The sequence below is a fragment of the Panulirus ornatus genome, chromosome 43 (genome assembly GCF_036320965.1).
Source record: "Panulirus ornatus isolate Po-2019 chromosome 43, ASM3632096v1, whole genome shotgun sequence".
Classification (NCBI taxonomy): Eukaryota; Metazoa; Arthropoda; class Malacostraca; order Decapoda; family Palinuridae; genus Panulirus; species Panulirus ornatus.
This window is the reverse complement of record NC_092266.1, coordinates 10914930-10935258: the sequence shown is the minus strand read 5'-3', so window position 1 is coordinate 10935258 and position 20329 is coordinate 10914930. Positions and strand designations below refer to the sequence as shown.

The following is a 20329-nucleotide window of genomic DNA, read 5'->3' as shown; positions in this document are numbered from 1 at the left end:
CTCTCTCTCTGGGGGCGGGCAGAGTGCAGGGGGGACCAGGTTGCCCGATGTATACAATGAATATTTCTTTGAAATAATGCAGAGAGAGAATAGCCTGGGGCCATTACGTGAAATTAAGTGAAAAAAAAACGTGTAAAAAAAAAAGGCCGTATAAAAGGAGGACTTTCATATTTACAAGAGTAGTGGACGAATGGACTAAGCTGAGTGTTGACAGTGAATGTCGAACAGCTTCCAAAATTTTGAGAGATTTGTGCTATATATGGTTCAAGAGATGAGGCTCCACGAGTGTAGAACACGCTTCCTGTAACGTACAAATACACACACACACACACACACACACACACACACACACACACACACACACACACACACACATGTATGTATATATATATATATATATATATATATATATATATATATATATATATATATCATTTTAGAGGCACCAGTCACAGACAAATGTCCTCACCAAGGCCAGCCCTTAATTGAAGTATAAAAGAGATTAATGAAAGATAAAGAAGAGACAAGGAAAAGTATTTACGAATCTTGAAGGAAGTGGAAAGCCTGTCTTTTGAAATGCGCAGGTCATAGTTATGTTGGAAAGACATGAGAGGGTAGAGTTCCATAGCTTCGAGGTGTAGGGAAAGAAAGAGTTGTCAAAATGATCCACCCTTGAGTTACCAACGACCCCATAGTAATCGTGTGACTCAATAACCTCCCGAATATGGCGTGGTTTGGCTAGTTGTGGGGGGCACACAGGCAGCCAACTCTCGGACGCCAAAAACGTATAGATGAGGGGAAAATGAACCAACTTGGCGGCATAGGGCAAGAAGGTATTCTGGGAGAGTTGATAAGTCGGACCGCTTTTGAGTCGAGTAAGGATGTAGAGCTAGAACCACCCCAGACCCAGATGTGAGAGCAGTTCCTCATGCAAGGACTGACCAGTCCTTTGTATAGATGGAGCAGTTCCTCGCAAGACAAGAAATTCGACATGTAAACAGGACCTGTAATATCGTAGAGGCAGACTTAGCTATTTCCGTAGTGCTGGGGCTTCCAAGGTAGTGTAGATGTTACAGTGATACCGCGTATGTTCACGGAGTCAGGAGGTGAAATTAAACATCTGTCACAGGAGAGAGGAAAGTTGTAAGGATTTTTCGATGAACAGATGGGCGGAAATTGAGTCAAAAACTATGATATACGAACTGTTTCGTATGGTTGTGAACCTATTTTGGATCGCTGTAGGGTGTGGTCAAGAAGGCCATCTTCACTCCATCCTTATCTTCACTGACATACATCTTTACCATAACCTCACTATCACTACTCCCTTGTGCCCACGACAAAACCCCTTTTTGTTACACTCTCATCGTCACTTCGCCATCATCTTCACCACACCATGGTCTCCATTACATCATCTTCACAATATCCATATATTCATTAAGCTGTGCTTAGCTTTTTCAACGCTACATCCCACCTCCACAGTATCCCAATCTTTTTGCTGTGTTCAGAGATCTTTTCGCGCTTACTGCTTACCTCCTCACTACCCTCTCATCTTCACCGTACCTTTTCATTTTTACTGAGGTGCGTCAAGACTAGTTTTGTTCATGTGGTTCTCACTGTACCCGTTTTCACTGCAGACACCGCCGCTATATCCATATCTTCAAGGCCGTCATTGTGTTCCCTCAGTCCTTGTTCGCTTATTTTGCCTCACGGATAACGTACGTACAGTGATTACAGGCTGAATGTAAGTCGGAAGAAGGAGAGGGTTTTCCCAAGCCCGATATGCCTGATCCCTTTACTGTGTGGCCTCAGAACGGTTGAACCATGGACTGGGGGAAGTGTTAGTCAGGGAGGAAGAGTGGATACATGCCTCCCTTCCCGTAACAGTATCTCATACCATGTGTATGGTAGAAGCATCAGCACATAAGAGACAGTAATCTACCCAAGGAAAGTCAGAAAAGAATTGACGTAAGTTACTCCAGTCAGCTCTACTGAGGTGCTAATATTTACGTGTGGAGGGAGCTGCAGGAGGAGGTTCCGTGAAAATACTGATGAACCAATTGGGGTTGAGATAGCATTGCTACAGCGCGAAGGATTAGAGTTGATGTCTTTCTATCCCTGTATTACGAAGTCTTGTAAGTCTTAACTCTCTCAAGTCTTTCCCAATAGCAGCAAGCTTTCTACCACTTCAGCGAGTGTTATAATTTTTTTTTTATTTTCGCTTCATCCATGGTTCATTCAAGGTCTGGCTTCAGTGACTGAAGCTTTTGATATTAAAGAAAGGAGAAATGTGTGTGTGTGTGTGTGTGTATTTTTGTGTTGTTGTATTGTATTTCATAGTGTTTATATTCATGTAAACATTACTCACTCACATCGCCCTCACGAATATGGTCATCTTTTATTGGTAACTTCGGGAACAGGAATGATTTCAAGGAGTAGATGTGTCGCATGATGGCGTTGTTGAACGATGTATGATGACCTGTTGTGGTTGTGATCATGCGTGACGGATGGGATGAAGCGTGCTCAGAGAGTGCATATTGTGAGTAGAGTTATGAGTCATGTATAGAGCAAGGGAGTCGAGGTAAAAAAAAAAAAAAAAGTAATGTAGCTTTGAATAATATAAATCGCCTTCCTTCGTGGAATGATATGTTTGAACCTGTTGTTTATGTGTGTGTGTGTGTGTGTGTGTGTGTGTGTGTGTGTGTGTGTGTGTGTAAGAGAAAGGAGGGTGGTATTTCTGTAAGGGAGTGTGTGCGAGATGTGAACGTGTGTATGAGTGCGAAAGGGGGAAGGAAGGAAGGATGAGAGACTCTTTAAAGATGTCGAAAAAATGGAACAGTATTTCCCTTCCACTTGGCAGTAGACGATAAGGTTGTTGGTGTGATGATGTTATCAGAATGTGTCCCGGGGGTGGAGGCTGCGTGGGCTTGAAGAGCAACGTGCGCCCGACCAACTCCACCAGACTCGATGAAGAGAGAGAGAGAGAGAGAGAGAGAGAGAGAGAGAGAGAGAGAGAGAGAGAGAGAGAGAGAGAGAGACTAGTAACGTCCCTAGAATATGTTCCGTTCCTAGACTAGTACCACACACTTAACATTCTTCCTCGTGTTTAATAATGTAGTGAGACGTATTACACATTACGTTCCTCGACAGCGCAAATTTTGGTCATGAACGTAAAGTAAAAAAAAAAAGAGAATCGTCTTGCATATCACAGAGACGAGGACGCGGTGAAGATCACGGTGCTGGGAGCGAAGGAGGAGGAGGAGGAGAGGAGGAGCATGGTGAGGGGTACGGTGTGAGGACTATCATCTTGGAACATGGCCAAAAGGCACTGGAGACGCATGGCACACATAAACGCAAAAAGTACGCTATAAACAAAAATTTGGGCCACAGCGAGTACTTAACATTTTCGTTCGGCTGGTTCTTTGCTTAACGAACCTAAAACTGTGTGTCGAGAAACTTTCGTTAAGATAGCAGAACAGTATGTGCCAAAAGTACCAAATTGTTCATATTTTAAGTTTCTCCAACGACATTTTGGTAACGCAACACTGTAGGGCCTGGTTGAGACACACACATCAGCAGCTTATATCAAGATGTACATTTGGCTATCATTGTCGGAGCTACTGTTATGAGTAGAGTATGAAGAGGAATATTCCTGTTAACTGGCTGCTGACCTGGCGAGATGGTGCTCAGGCAGGGACGACAGTACGTCAGTGGAACCGAAGTGCTGCTGGTTTTCAGGCTGGGAAGGCTGCTGCTTCCGCTTGTTAATTTACTTCCCTTTTTCTATTCTGGTGACATATGATATATAATCACCCCCAAAAAATGTAAGAGAAACATTTAAAGAAGAACACTAAAATTAAATAATGTATGATGACGTAGAGATTGAATTGCCAGAGAGCATCCAAGAAAAATGCAAGAGAAACAAGTCGTAGAAAAACATATGATTTTAAGATGATGTAGGAGGGAAGCCCCAGAAAGTCTGTAAGCAAGAATTTGTTTCATACTTCTATGGAGAAAGCAACTCTACATAACTAGATTTTCAAAGAATTTTTTTTTTTTTTTTTTTTGCGTGTCATGTTTTCTAACTGGAAACTTTAAGTAAGCCAATATATATATATATATATATATATATATATATATATATATATATATATATTTTATATTATTTATTTTGCTTTGTCGCTGTCTCCCGCGTTTGCGAGGTAGCGCAAGGAAACAGACGAAAGAAATGGCCCAACCCACCCCCATACACATGTATATACATACACGTCCACACACGCAAATATACATACCTATACTTCTCAATGTACACATGTATATACACACACAGACACATACATATATACCCATGCACACAATTCACACTGTCTGCCTTTATTCATTTCCATCGCCACCTCGCCACACATGGAATACCATCCCCCTCCCCCCTCATGTGTGCAAGGTAGCGCTAGGAAAAGACAACAAAGGCCCCATTCGTTCACACTCAGTCTCTAGCTGTCATGCAATAATGCCCGAAACCACAGCTCCCTTTCCACATCCAGGCCCCCCACAACTTTCCATGGTTTACCCCAGACGCTTCACATGCCCTGATTCAATCCACTGACAGCACGTCAACCCCGGTATACCACATCGATCCAATTCACTCTATTCCTTGCCCGCCTTTCACCCTCCTGCATGTTCAGGCCCCGATCACTCAAAATCTTTTTCACTCCATCTTTCCACCTTCAATTTGGTCTCCCACTTCTCCTCGTTCCCTCCACCTCCGACACATATATCCTCTTGGTCAATCTTTCCTCACTCATTCTCTCCATGTGCCCAAACCATTTCAAAACACCCTCTTCTGCTCTCTCAACCACGCTCTTTTTATTTCCACACATCTCTCTTACCCTTACATTACTTACTCGATCAAACCACCTCACACCATACATTGTCCTCAAACATCTCATATCCAGCACATCCACCCTCCTGCGCACAACTCTATCCATAGCCCACGCCTCGCAACCATACAACATTGTTGGAGCCACTATTCCTTCAAACATACCCAGTTTTGCTTTCTGAGATAATGTTCTCGACTTCCACACATTCTTCAAGGCTCCCAGGATTTTCGCCCCCTCCCCTACCCTATGATTCACTTCCGCTTCCAGTCTTCTCAGTCTTTTTAGATATTTTCTTTTATTGCAGAAAAGCACTGAATAACCAAATTTCTAGCGCTTCATTAAGAATATATCCCAACCTCACCGAGAGCAGCACGTAAAATGATTATCTTTCTATAGCTGTAGCACCCGAATTTGCATATTCCCTGGCACCTCCAACCCTATATCATCTGAAATTTAGTATAGTTTTATTAGGTTGATAGTATGTAGTGGCCAGGGATGCTATTCTTTCACTGGGACAAGAAATCTATCTTGTGCCGTCATCTTTCTAGAAAATTCACATGGAAATTGTTAATCAATGAGGAACGCGCATGCACTTCGTAACTATTTGTATGTTTAATCAATAAGGGGACGTGTATATATATGTTTCATAACTATTTGTTCGTCAATCAGCCAGGAACGTGTATGCGTTTTATAACTATTTGTATCGTGCGGGGAGACATGGTTTACACTCACCCCCCCTCGGTCTCTCAGCGTTACCCAACGGCCACAACCGTCTTATCCATCGTCATGCACGGATGCATAACGACAGGAACCCACAGTGTCAGACTGTAATGCTGAGGGGCCTTGCACGCGGAGCCCCCGCCACACAGGCACGTCCGTGATGACGGTGGGTTTGAGGTTAGGTCGCGTGGCCAGTGTCAGTAAAATGACGGTAAATTGTAGCATGGCATCATGTAGTCAAGTATTACGTGAGGCATGTCGGCAAGACGCGGTGTTGCCACCAACACACTCACACGTCCTGACTGGCTTATATCAAGATGACTCGGCCTCGCTTGCCTGATTTTTAGCCTGTGTTGGGCTTAAAGTCTGGGAAGCAGTACGCGTCACGAGCCGCGGGATTTTGGACCTTTTGGGGAAGATTATGGCAAGAGAGATGTTTAAGGGATGACTGACGGGAATTTTTTTGTTTTTATTTGAGCATTCAGGAGAGTTGAGGAGTATACTTTTTTTTTTTTTATGTAGTGAAAAGTTTTGTAAGGGATGAATCATTGATTTTGAAGAGCGTAAATGACCGTCAGTGTAATCACTGAAGTTTATGAGGTAAAATCCCACAGGATGGTGTTGGTATGAGGAAGTTGTGAGGTATGTGTGTGTGTGTGTGTGTGTGTGCTCTCTCCGATCATGGGGTGTGGCGCCCCAACCCAACATAGGGGATATCTTGCTGGAACTGAGGCTGAATTGAATTACACCTCATAAAGTGGAATTAGTATTATTACTGCATATTGTATAGTTACCTGGGAAAATGAGGATGAGTTTCCTATAAACTGGCCGCCGACAGCGGCACTAATCGAACAAGTCATTAGCTGGGAAATTATGGAGTTAACGTGTTAGCTGGGCGAGAGGAGTTTCGTATTAGGCGGGAAAGTAAGGAGTGGCCACCTGAGTGGCTGCTGTAACTTTGTTAGTGTTGGTGGTGAAGTCATGCATACTGATGGTTGGAAAGTGTTGGGTATATTCATGGGGGCTTTGTGGAAGGCTGGGGGAGGCTTAGTGAGCAGCGAGCATTGCAGGGGAGTGGGCCAGGCGCCACAGGCTGAGGTTTGAGGAGCCTGGTGCTGGGGGAGCAGTGTGTAAGGATTCTGGTGCTAAAGGAGTGGTGTATGAGGAGCTTGGTGCTGGGGGAACGGTGTGTGAGGAGCCTGGTACAGGTGGGGTGGTGTGGGAGGAGTCTAGTGCTGGGGGATTGGTGTGTAAGGGGCCTAGTGGTAGGGAAGTGGTGTGTTAGGAGCCTAGTGCTGGGGGAGTGGTGTGTGAGGACCATGATCCTGGGAGGTTGGTGCGTGAGGAGAATGATGTATGGTTGGTGGGTGGGGAGCACGGCACTGAATGGACGGGGGTATTGCGGTGCGGTGCAGACAGCAGTAAGCGCCTCATATCTCCTTATCACCTCCTGACCTCATTCCTCTCACCCCTCACACCCCTGGCTCCACATCCACGCTGGTGATGGGCTAGTGACACTTCACAGTCATCGAACATCCAGCCATTGGTCATGACGGCCCGGACCGCACAAGGCCGCTGTGTGTCACAGCAAGACCCTTGTGCACACGTAAGTCATAAGAGGTAGACAGGTACGTGAGTGTATGTACCTGCTGGCCATGGTACACCGCGAGGTACACAGCGCTACCAGTATATCGCTTAAAGATACACCACATCGCTCGCCATGTCGAATGTTAAGATTTGATTCCGCGCGTCGTCTGGGGTCTGCACATTGGCTTTAGGTGTATAGTAGAGAGTGTGGTAGAGTAGGGAGGAGTGTGTGTGGTGTCTGGGTGGATTGGGTACCTAGGATGGTACATCTCACATACATACCGTCATGCTCAAGATGGTACATGTCACCCTCCTAACGTCTTTATCTAAGTGGTTCATGTTACCGTTGTACCGTCACACTGAAGGTGTTACACGCCACTCTGTACCGTCTTGCTTAGTGTTACACATCACCCTCGTACGGTCCTGCTGAAGTACACGTCACTCGTACCGTCCTGCTAGAGGTGGTACACGCCACCTTCATACCTTCCTGCTAGAGATGGTACACGTCACCCTCGTACCGTCTGCTAGAGGTGGTACGCGTCACCCTCGTACCGTCCTGCTAGAGATGGTACACGTCACCCTCGTACCGTCCTGGTAGAGGTGGTACACGCCACCTTCATACCTTCCTGCTAGAGATGGTACACGTCACCCTCGTACCGTCTGCTAGAGGTGGTACGCGTCACCCTCGTACCGTCCTGCTAGAGATGGTACACGTCACCCTCGTACCGTCCTGCTAGAGGTGGTACACGTCACCCTCGTACCGTCCTGCTAGAGGTGGTACACGTCACCCTCGTACCGTCTGCTAGAGGTGGTACACGTCACCCTCGTACCGTCCTGCTAGAGGTGGTACACGTCACCCTCGTACCGTCTGCTAGAGGTGGTACGCGTCACCCTCGTACCGTCTGCTAGAGGTGGTACGGGTCACCCTCGTACCGTCCTGCTAGAGGTGATACACGTCACCCTCGTACCGTCCTGGTAGAGGTGGTACACGCCACCTTCATACCTTCCTGCTAGAGATGGTACACGTCACCCTCGTACCGTCCTGCTAGAGGTGGTACACGTCACCCTCGTACCGTTCTGTAAAGGTGGTACACGTCACCCTCGTACCGTCCTGCTAAAGGTGATACACGTCACCCTCGTACCGTCCTGCTAGAGGTGGTACACGTCACCCTTGTACCGTCCTGCTAAAGGTGATACACGTCACCCTCGTACCGTCCTGCTAGAGGTGGTACACGTCACCCTCGTACCGTCCTGCTCAACTCAGTACAGTTCCTGGGCTCATGGGACTCCGCGACGTGAGACAATGCCTCTTTGGATGTCACTGTTTTCGTGAAATACGACCCACACTTTTTCGAACATTCCTCGACTCTCTGGTCTCGTTCCCACACACACCCCCGCCGTGAACAAATAGATCTCGACCTGCTTTCTTTTGCTCTCATCATCGGTTACGAGTAGCGATGGAAAGTTGTCGGTGTGAGGTACATGTGTAGTGATGGATGACCCATGTTGAGACAAGAAATAGCACGACTTCTGTTATTTATGTCTCCTCCTGGACCTGCATTGATTATGAAACACCCACCTGCCTGCCTGCTGGAAGACGAACACACACTCCTGGCCCCACTACGGCCGAGAGTCTGGCAGTGTTAAAGAGAAAACTGTGCCGTAGTGTCGGTGAGGGCGTAGATCCGGCTTGCCTGGGATGGCCGCCTCCCGTCTAGATACTTTATTATATTTTCTTTTACCAAACACTTTACGGAACTTTATTTCCAGGTACTGTATTAGCCTGGCAACTAATGGACCGTTAGGAGCGTCTCAAGGCACTAGTAACAGGAGCACCAGAGGCAACACTACAGATTTTGCTTACTCTTAACACTCGGGGGGGGGGTTCGAGTTCGAGATGACCCCCCTCACGGGAGGATGACTTGGGTGTAGTACGGGGGAGAGGTTGCGGCGTGGAGTGTCTGACACTGGAGGGTGTGAGCATCGACCACGAGGAACACTAGCTGAGAGCCAACTGGCTGCCTGGACCCAGAGGTTTTCCTGGCGAGGGAGGCACGCCGCCCCCACCCACACCGCACGTCCGCCCCAGCCTACACTCTCTACTTCACCTGCCTCGTCTCCCTGCACCACCGCCACTACATCCCTCCGTCAGGATAACTTTGCCCAGGTCGTGATGGTCGTAGCTGAGGCATGATTCTTCTCTCTCTCTCTCGGTCTTCAGGTTACTGCTATTAAAGATGAGTTGTGTCTTTGGTTTTACATTATCTGTATCTGTGTGGTGTGCCGAGATGGCCGCGAGGTGGTATTTTGTTTACCCCGGCTCATTCATACGCCGGCGATTCCACCCCACATTCTTCAGCATACTCACCTTCCCCTTCCTCACTCTGCTTATTCTTTTCCTTGCACTGAATGGATTAGTTCCCCCTCTTAATTCGGAGCCTGGGCTGCAATTCCAAATGGGAATACAGTGCCTTCGTTAAATTCGGCGGAAGAGCGCAATCTTCTTGAATTTCTCTCTAGATATCTCTTCCCATACTATCGAATGTTCAAGACATCACAATCCACCCCTACACTAGCATCAACACGTTAGTCACTGTCATATCCTCCACTCCTAAAAATAACGTAAATCACCTCACAGCATCTCTTTCCCCTGTCACTAAGGCTGTGTTGCTCAGGTGCCGTTGTTACACTCTGAACAGCTTCTCCGTATCTGCAGAGGCCTCATTCGTCCCCCTGTATGGTGTACTGCTCTTATAACCTGGCGTGGCAGTTCTTCCGCATCTCTTATAGTCAGAGTGGAGGCAGGTGGTTTCTGTACATCATTTGACTCTCCTGTTACCACCTCTCTCCAACCATCCCTTTCCCTCCGCCATGATGTTGCTTCTCCTCTCTCTCTCTCTCTCTCTCTCTCTCTCTCTGTACAGGTATCATTTCGGTCACTACTCCTAGGAGTGTGTCTCAGCCCTTTGCACTTGGACGCGCGGACCGCTACTGGCTGCTGCTTTTCATGGTTACTGTGTGGAGACAGAGTCGTGGGATCACTCACTGGCTGTTATGGTCTCTTTTCACTGCGGTCAGGGCAATTGTGAAATTATCTTCGTCTATGTATCTCCTTTTTCTTCTTTTTTTTTGTTTATATGGGTCGAATCCACAAACACCTGAGGAGCTGTAAGTGATTCCCATTGTATTTTTTTTCCTTATGTTAGTTCTTGTGCTTCTGTGGAATAAAAACGCGTAAAATAAGACACATTCTCCAGACCTTTACAGTTAAGCGCGAAAGTTTGATGGAGGCTATCACGTACTGATATATATATATATATATATATATATATATATATATATATATATATATATATATATATATATATTATATTATATTATATCATATATATGGTGTTTCGCATACACTGAAGTTTTTCAGGATTGAAATAACGTATCTCTGAGAGGTAAAGTGATACTAGATTGACGACTTTATGCTTAAGAATAAGTTTCAAAGCCGCCAAATCCTCCGCGGACTAAAAGTCTGGAAGGTTTCGTGGAAGTAAAGGACACCATTATGTAGGTCCCGAAGACCTGCGCTTGATCGCGTGGACGGAGGCAACGTAACGTTTGTGCCAGTGTCAACAACTTGAGGTAATTGATGGCGGTCGTGCTTTCTATATTCGCTGACGTGTCAATATTTGATCATAATATCGTACGTGGCCGAGTCTTTATGTATTTACAGGAAGAAGTTTTTTGTAGTTTTTGAGAGTGATGTCAGCGTTTGTGAAGAGGTTGACGTGAGAGCAATGTTCTGACATACCCATGTTCGGATTCAGGCGAGATGGCAATGTTGCTCAAGTGGTGGATGGTTGGTTTTTTTTTTCTAGTTGTGTTTCGTTCCCCCTAAGACAACTAACGTTTGTCGTGTGGTGTTAATGGCTGGCCTGGTAAAAGAAAGCAGTAGCACTTAAAGTCCGAGTGACGAGATGCAGAAAATCACGGTATGACCTTTTAGCACGACGGTATGACATTTTTTTTCCATGATTGCCTGACCTTTTGACCAGATCCTTAATGGAACGGTCATAAAACACATGTCCCAAAGGTCGTAGTACTCTCGTTGCTCCCGGGTCGTAAGCTTGAAGTTCAAGGGGTCGTAACGTCGCGTTAAGAAGGGTCATGCCGTTGTGCTCAGACGACTCGCGCAGTCGTGTTCAGAACTCAAGAGTCGTCGTGCTCAAACACGCCAGCATAAACCAGGAAATATAAGCTTGGAAGATGGACACCGCATCACTCACGTGCACTGCCCAAGTGCGCCGGACACTGATAGACCCGGACGACGCGCTGCAATACACCCAGACGGTGTGTAAAGAACATATTTGGATGCGATGGAATTCGTCCAGACTTCAAAGCCTCTCACAAGCAACACATCCAGATGAACCAAACTATACACTGGCTTCCAGCAACACAAGACACGCTGAACTACACACAGACTGTCAGCAGCACATGCAAATAAGCTTAACTACACACAGGCTGTCAGCAACACAGATAAGTTGAACTACGCATAGGCTGTCAGCAACACATGTAGATAAGCTGAACTACACACAGACTGTCAGCAGCCCATGTAAATAAGCTGAACTACACAGGCTGTCAGCAACACATTTAGATAAGCTGAACTACACACAGGCTCTCAGCAACACGTGTAGCTAAACTGAACTACACACAGACTGTCAGCAACACATGTAGAAACGACTACAAGCTGAACTAATCGACACAGAGCCCTGTGCAGCAACACATGTACCCAAATAGCTAAATGAACTACATACAGGCTGTCAGCAACACATGTAGCTATGCTGAACTACATACAGGCTGTCAGCAACACATGTAGCTAAACTGAACTACACACAGACTGTCAGCAACACATGTAGCTAAACTGAACTACACAGAGACTGTCAGCTACACATGTAGCTATGCTAAACTACATACAGGCTGTCAGCAACACATGTAGCTATGCTGAACTACATACAGGCTGTCAGCAACACATGTAGCTATGCTGAACTACATACAGGCTGTCAGCAACACATGTAGCTATGCTGAACTACACACAGGCTGTCAGCAACACATGTAGCTAAGCTGAACTACACACAGGCTGTCAGCAACACATGTAGATAAGCTGAACTATACACAGACTGTCAGCAACACATGTAGCTAAGCTGAACTACACACAGGCTGTCAGCAACACATGTAGATAAGCTGAACTATACACAGACTGTCAGCAACACATGTAACTAAGCTGAACTACACACAGGCTGTCAGCAACACTAGACGAGTTGACATAAATCAAAATAACCAGTCAGGCTCAGAAGAAGGCCCTGCTTGGTGTGCGCGGCGATTCGTCTTTTCAGCTTTTAACTTCAAATATATATTTTCGCCAGAACGATCTAGGACGTGTAGAGGCATCCCAGTAAACTGTCTATGGTATCCATCCGAACATTGATGTACATGAGAAAAAAATTCTGTATGTTTATGATGGTTTGGTGAGCACTGCAGTTGGCAATGTTAACAAGTTCCCATTCTCTAATTAGTGAATTGAATTTCCTTAAGCTGTTTACTTAGAGGTAGTATCACGGTGTTCATTACGAGAGGTTCAGGTCAGGGTAAGATCTGATGGAGTTACGTATATTGGGAAATAAGTGGGCTATCTTGCACTACATGTGAACGTTGTTCGTCCTGGAAAGAATCAGGGTCGTTGGCCACGCCTTCTGCGAGTTGCCAGGGGCGCAATGCCTTGCGTCTTGTAATGCCTCTGGGCCGCCGCTTGTGTCATGTAATGTATCAGGTGTTCCTCCTGGTCATTCCCTCTTGCACACATTCAATCTTTAACGGCAGAGATGATTTAAGAGAGTATGTGCGTATGGTTTGTGTATGTGATGACATATTTACACGATACGGGTAAATAATGTTATCGAATATTTGTACGGTACAGGGAGCTAGTGGAGCCACATTTTTATTTTATTTTTTTATTATTATTTGTCGGACACGAATCGAGCAGAAGCATGACATGATCGTGGCCAGCTCTTGGATGAACGTAAAATGGAACTTAAGGAAAAGATACTTTTGTTATTACTGTATAGGTGTTTGTAGACCCAACTCCAAAAGGTGGAAAGTTGTAGGAATGTGGAAAGGGAGTGAATCCACATCTTTGGGTCTCGGGAAAAGAATGAGATATTACAACGGCTAGTCCTCATATGGCTGGTCTCCACACACAATCAGTAGGATGCAGCAGCCGAGAGCACGCGTGCCACCAGTCCAAGCCATAGTCTCGGAACGCTAACGGAGCCCACAAGGGCAGTGGTGGTCTTAGTGATGGAGAGAGCAGCGACATCACGGCGGAAGGAAAGGATGGTTGAAGAGATGTGATAGATGGGGGATATCAACTTCTTCCCTCGAAGGGCTATCCTTTGGAATTCTCCTCTTTTTTTTGTCTCCCTCTCTGGTCTACAATTGTACACCTCCGGATTCCTAATTAATGTCGACATTCTTTTCTTTTTTTGCTTTTTTTCTCTCTTTCATCCGAGATGGCCTTGATTGAGGCACGCTTCGCCCGTGCCATGTCTGTCACTCTTAGAAACGAAGCATGTAAGCAGTTCTCCATACTGGGGCAAATCATACATCTACAGATGTGGAATAGCTAATCACGAGAGATGACAAATTAACTATGGTACTTTTACAGCGCTCACAGCTTGTGTGAAACATATTTTTCGTACTGTTCTCTACGTGAGGTTTGGAAGATAGATGGGTGGGTACAGCTGTCGCTAATGTTTCACATACTGCTCGGGTGAACTGTAATGTTGTGAAATTTACCCAGTGGAAAACAAGTGAGTCAGTAGCAGGGAAAGGTTGGGCTCTTGGAGCGAAAGTTTTGCGGCGAGCCTATACTCCTTTTCGTCCACTGACGATTATACAGCCAAGCTGAAAGTGACATTTCTCTATTGCTGCTTTTAAAGACATGTAGACAGAATCCGGTAACGCAGTTCTCTCTCTCTCTCTCTCTCTCTCTCTCTCTCTCTCTCTCTCTCTCTCTCTCTCTCTCTCTCTCTCTCTCTCTCTCTCAATGATGATGATAATAATAATAATAATAATAATAATAATAGTAATAATGATAATGATAATAATGATAATAATAATAATAGTAATGATAATGATAATAATAGTAATATTGATAATGATATTATTATTATTATTATTATTATTATTATTATTATTATTATTATTATTATTGTCATTATTTATTTGTGTTCGAGTCTGTGAGATATCGTCGGCTGGAGCATGAGAAAGGTATCGGTGTCTCCTGGTGAGGACTGGACGCCAGTCACCGGGCCGGGACAAGGGAAGCTGCTGGCGGACTGGAGGCATTGATCACACCTTCGATTTACGACCTACATTTGACCACAGGCCAGCGGCAGCAGGAGCAGGACAGGCAAGGGTGAGGGAGGCTAGTAATGACCACCTGGATAGACACAGCAGTGCTTTGGGTGACGTGTGCAGTGCCACGACAATGTGGAACAGTCTTGTCAGTAAAGATGAAATGAATTTCTCCTCATTACGACAGGTAACCATTTGAGCACAACCCTACGACGGCCTGACTTATGGTCTCGACCTCCGACGCTCAGGTCTAAGGTCGTGGTTGCTGTACCCACGGGTCGTGCCGTCGTGATCTAGATACCCAAGGAAGGTCTTCTCGTCACGACATTTCTGTGACTGCCTCTCTGGCTGGGGTCCTCCCGGCCGTATCTTCTGGCCAGGTCAGCAGACAACGTCATCATCACCTTCTGTTCTTCCCTGGTATTGTTGGACCTCCCACAACACGTAAAGCTCCAGGCCCATAGGGTGGCTAAGACACTTCCAGGCAGCTCGCGGGAACATCGGCCGAAATAATACACGTGAAATAGGGTTCGGCTTATATTGGAGATCTCTTCGTTATACAGCTCGAGTGTGTATGGTGGGGGTATTTTCTCGGAGGATCTAGGTACGCCCCCGCCTCTGTGAAGGATGGTATGTGAGGGAGGGAATTGCATTCTTACCTGAGAGCAACCCTGAGGAGGAGGGAATTGGCTGGGATTTCCGTGTGGGAGACTGCGTCTGGGGATTGTGTGGCATTCCCTTGAAAGAGAACTGATCTCTGGGTGTGGATCCGGCGAGATTACCTTGAGACCAAGTCTGGGAAGGGGTTAAGTGGGATTACCTTGAATAACCGAAGCCTTTAAGAGGATTATTTGAGATTACCGTACAGAAGACTGTCTGGGAAAAGATCAGATGGGATTACCATGAAAGAGAGTGTCTGAACAAGGATTAGACAGAATTGCTTTCAGCGCGATGAATTCTGAAAGGGGATTGGGTGGGAATGACACGAAAGAGACCAAATCTGGCAAGGCATTGGGTGGAATTGGCATGAAAGAGACCAAGGCTCGAAAGGGGATCTGGCATGGGTAGGGCTGCGGGAGAGGGAGTGGGGTAGGGGGGGGGGTGTTATCGACCGAGTGCGGACCAAAAGGAAGAATAAAGAGGGACATTCTTGTGGCGAACCTGTGGATGGCGGCTGTAACTCACCTCGAATACGTTTGATTTAGGAAGATTGTGTGGCTGTTTATGATGATGATGTACGTGTGTGTGTGTCACTCTGGTGTTCGTTGCTTTCTTGCTCCTTGGTGGATCGGTGCCTTCTTTACATCAACTTCTTTGTTCAGGCGTTGATGTTTTAACTTCACTTGATGTTCCTTGTTGCTGGTGTGACGTTGTAAGTGTGTTTGTTTTATGATGTGGTGTGATTGTTGTGTTCGTGTGTTTGTTAGTGGTGTAATGATATTAGTTTGTTTTGTGATGTGGTCATGTTAGTATGTTTCTTAGTGGTGTAACGATGTTAGTGTGGTTTGTGATGAGGTGGGGTGGTACTGATGTATGTTGGTGGGTTGCAGCACGACCCACCCATGACTACAGGCTTGAGTGTATGATCCCTATTTCTGACTGAAATTCGTGTGTTACGGGGAGAGAGGTTTACGCCCGTATTGCCCCGTTTCATAACCTTGTATATATGTCCCATAAATCGTGTATGTATGTTTGCACAGACTCAAACACATACACGCCATATCGTATGTTAGAGATCCATATTATTGTTCAGCTCCCGTGGGGAGGATGAACAGCAGGGTGAATTGTGGACCGGCTGCCGCAACCAGGATTCGAATCTGTGCGAGCTTGATCCCAGGCAGCCAACCCATCCCTGGCTGCGGGTCAGTAACGCTAACAGCTACACCACGGAGGGAGATGGTACTCACCTCCGCTTAGCGTTGTTAAGCTGTTCTCGACTTGCCTTATCTACATTCTGCTGTGATCTCATGAGCCTGGCTATGCTGTTTGGCTGTTCTCCTGGACTTATTATACTGTACGCTGCTGGATTGATGTTCGCTCGGCTCTGTTATTGGGACGTCATCATCGCGTGTCTAGCCTCCTCTTGGCTTGGCATGACTTCTTATGGGGCCTGGGGTGCATTGTCCTCTGCTGAGGTGAACTCGTCTCGTTGCTAATTTCCAACCGTCATGTTTCCCCTCACCCGTATGCTCTATATTTCCCCGTCCCAGACACTCGTCGATTTTTGCGTGGAGACAACAAAACATGTGTTGAAAAGGGATGACAATTACCCCTTACGGACGAATGCCTTTTTGAGTACCCCCATTTCTTACGGGGAATGCCAGTAGGAGAGGAAGGGTAGTATGTCGTGTGTCTCTTGTTGTGTGTGTGCAGATGAAGCCAATTCAGTGTATAGCAATAGATTGATAGATTAGGCGACCCCCCTGGTCACGGTGGGTCTTGTGCATGTGGCGGGCGCTCTGGGAAGCGACGTTGTCTTGACACATCACGAAGAAATTGAGAAGGTAAAAATAGATTTTTGCGTCTATTCTTGTCATAGGATTTAATGGGCTTCGTAATTACGTTGGAGAAATAATGACATGTAACTAATGTAAACGTTAGGTTGGTATAGAAGTGTTATGATTGTGACGATGCTGCGGGTCGATATTAGAACAGTTAATGTTCGATAGGCTGTAGGTATGAACAGTTAATGTTCGATAGGCTGCAGATATTACACCAGTGGACACAACAGATATGAATCAGTTGCTGTTGTATCACTGAAAGAGGGATTTTGATATTCGCTGATATTCGATAGTTCTTGTCCAGTAATTTTTTTTTTCCGGCATAAACGAAATAATTTATTTTTTTCTATATATTTAGATTTGGCTGTTTTATTAGCGATTCTTGTGATCATATTAGTCTTATCGGGATCCAGGGGAATATAGAAAGTCATCTTTAAAGTTTATAGATCAGGAGAGCAATGATATGTGTGTATTGATATTAGCAAACCGAAATCATGCAGGCTCGCGAACATCGGAACGAAAGTTGCCCAATTTTTTCTTCTTTCGTCCATGGAAAGAATACGTTGCAGACATACAAATATCAAAAGATTCCAGTCTGACGAATATCAGAAGATTCTATTCACCCAGTAAGACATGAATGTCATTTGGCACACATGGAGGAACCTGAACTTCCCTGGGGGGATTCGTGCATTAGAGCTGGGGGCGACTCGCTGACATCGGGAGCCTTAACCGACGCTACAATTTGAGATCGTGAGGCCTCCTAGCGGCTACCTGGCGGCGATGGCGGGAATCACTGGGTGATTCGGAGGAAGTATTCACAGATTATCACAGATTAACTCATGTCTGCTGCGGTTCACATGGCGAAGGAAGGCATGATTTATGGCTTCTCCCCCCCTCCCTGGAGACGAGATTAGGTCATGTGCTCACGCGGGAGCGATCTTTGACCAGGTTAGGTCGGCGAGGGAGGGAAGGATCGCGTGGAAGGTCAGGCAGAGGAGGGTCATGTGAAGATGTGAGGGAGGAGATCGCTTGGGAGGTCAGCCGAGGGAGGGAGTCACGTGAGAGGTCAGCTGAGGGATGGGATTGTGTGGAAAGTGACCTGAGGGAGTGGCGTGGGAGGTCCGACAGGGCAGGTCACGTGAGACATGGGAGGTCAGCTAAGGGAGGGGATCGCGTGGGAGGTCAGCCAGGGAAGTGGGCGTAATCGGGAAGGTGGGGGGGGGGGGTGGATGCGTGGGAGATAAGCCGGAGGTGGAGGTCGCCTGGAAGGTCAGGAATGAGGTGGGGGGGGGGGGGGCGGTGTTCGCATGGGAGATCGAGGAGCGAGGGTTGCATGAGAGTACATGCAAATATTGGATAAGAGGAGACCTGAGGGTTCATGACGAGGAGATGCGCGGTCGTAATCGTAGGAGAAACATGATATGTTCTCGCATGACCTACACCACACACCTCTATAACTCTCTCCTCCATTTCAGAACTTCGCCTGCCCATGTCCAACCCCTGCTCTAACTACCCCATTAGAAATGAAAATTAGAACCTGCCCACTCCCACCTCTCCCTCCAAGCTCAACTACCACCAGGAAAAATAGTTGAAACGGAACCGTATGAAGTACGAAGAAAGCACACCGCCGTGGTACATTTTAGAGGAATGTGTGAAAGGGAAACGTTCATAACTTTCAATAGAAACTGCCTTATCTGGGCTGGACGTTCCTAATTAAATACAGAACTGCTTTACCTGGGGATGGACACTACATTATAAACTGTTCTTGAAGCTACTTTACTGGGGATGGACACTATATTATAAACTGTTCTTGAAGCTGCTTTACCTGGGGATGGACACTATATTATAAACTGTTCTTGAAGCTGCTTTACTGGGGATGGACACTATATTATAAACTGTTCTTGAAGCTGCTTTACTGGGGATGGACACTATATTATAAACTGTTCTCGAAGCAGGACAGTTTAGTGATAACACATACCACTAAGGCTTGTAAGAGTCATTGATGGTCCTTTTCTATACCACATCTGTTGGTAGAGTACACCAGGGTTCTGAAGCTCTCCAGCTGAGAAGCGGCCTTTATACACACGTTACAATAACATACTGGTATATCTGAATTGCTGTACAACGTGAGGAAAGTTTCGACACTATATGAGTACTTGTGAAAGCTAATGGTAGCTCGCCGAAGTCTGCACTTTTTGCTTAGACGACAGTTTCACACATGTGTCTCTCCTTACGAGGCTTATTTCTGTGGAACGAAATTAGATTCGTTTGTGATCTTTAACGTCCTTGTACTTTTTCTTCATCTTTGATTATTGTTTGGTGACCAGAGGTGAACATCGTATTCCAGATGAGGTCTATCCAGGACCTTATAGAAAGTGTGTGTGTGTGTGTGTGTGTCAGCTGAGACGGTACGTAAAACTGGATGCCCTAATCAAGGCCATCTCATTTACGCTTAATATATATATATATATATATATATATATATATATATATATATATATATATATATATATATATATATATATATATATATATATATTTTGTCGCTGTCTCCCGCGTTTGCGAGGTAGCGCAAGGAAACTCTACCCTGGGGCTCTACCCTGGGTGGCTGGGAGGCCAGGGCTAGGGAGTGCATGGGACGTCAAGGAAGATGTGTCCCCTGGGATCATGGAGTGGGATGTTGTGTGATGAGGTATAGGAGGTCTTGTGTGAGGTGAGGGAGTGGGTGTTGCCTGCGAGGTCAGGGAGTGGCGGTCACGTGGGAGGTTAAAGAAGAACCTTGTGTGGGAGGTCACGAAGTAGGTCAGAGGTCAGGTCAAGCGAGGATCCTCACGTGGGCAGTCAGGAAGAAGGAGAGTATTCATGAGGTCAGAAAAAAATGTCGGCATTACGGGGATAAAAGCCATTCTGACCCTCGCTGGTGTGCGGGCGTCTGAGGAGAGAGAGAGAGAGAGAGAGAGAGAGAGAGAGAGAGAGAGAGAGAGAGAGAGAGAGAGAGAGGCATCCATACACGCTCGTCAGTCGACAGTGTCAATACGGTGCCCATCGTAAGGGTGAGGGAGAATTGTGTGTGTGTGGGGATGTCGCGGTACACGATGTGTGTGTGTGTGTGTGTGTGTGTGTGTGTGGGACGACGCAGTGCGGCGTTCCCTGGCAGTAATGGTAATGTGGGCCCCACCGGGGGGCACGCTGACGCTGGCTGCTGGAGGAAGGGGGCGGCGGCGCCCCACGGTAGGAGCAGTG

At 46.3% G+C, this 20329-nt stretch overlaps 1 protein-coding gene across 1 annotated transcript in view; it reads left to right on the top strand.

Moving 5' to 3' along the window:
• Window positions 1–20329, top strand: part of LOC139762310 (metaxin-2-like) — a 70091-nt gene that overhangs the window by 30537 nt on the left and 19225 nt on the right. The window lies entirely within an intron of this gene.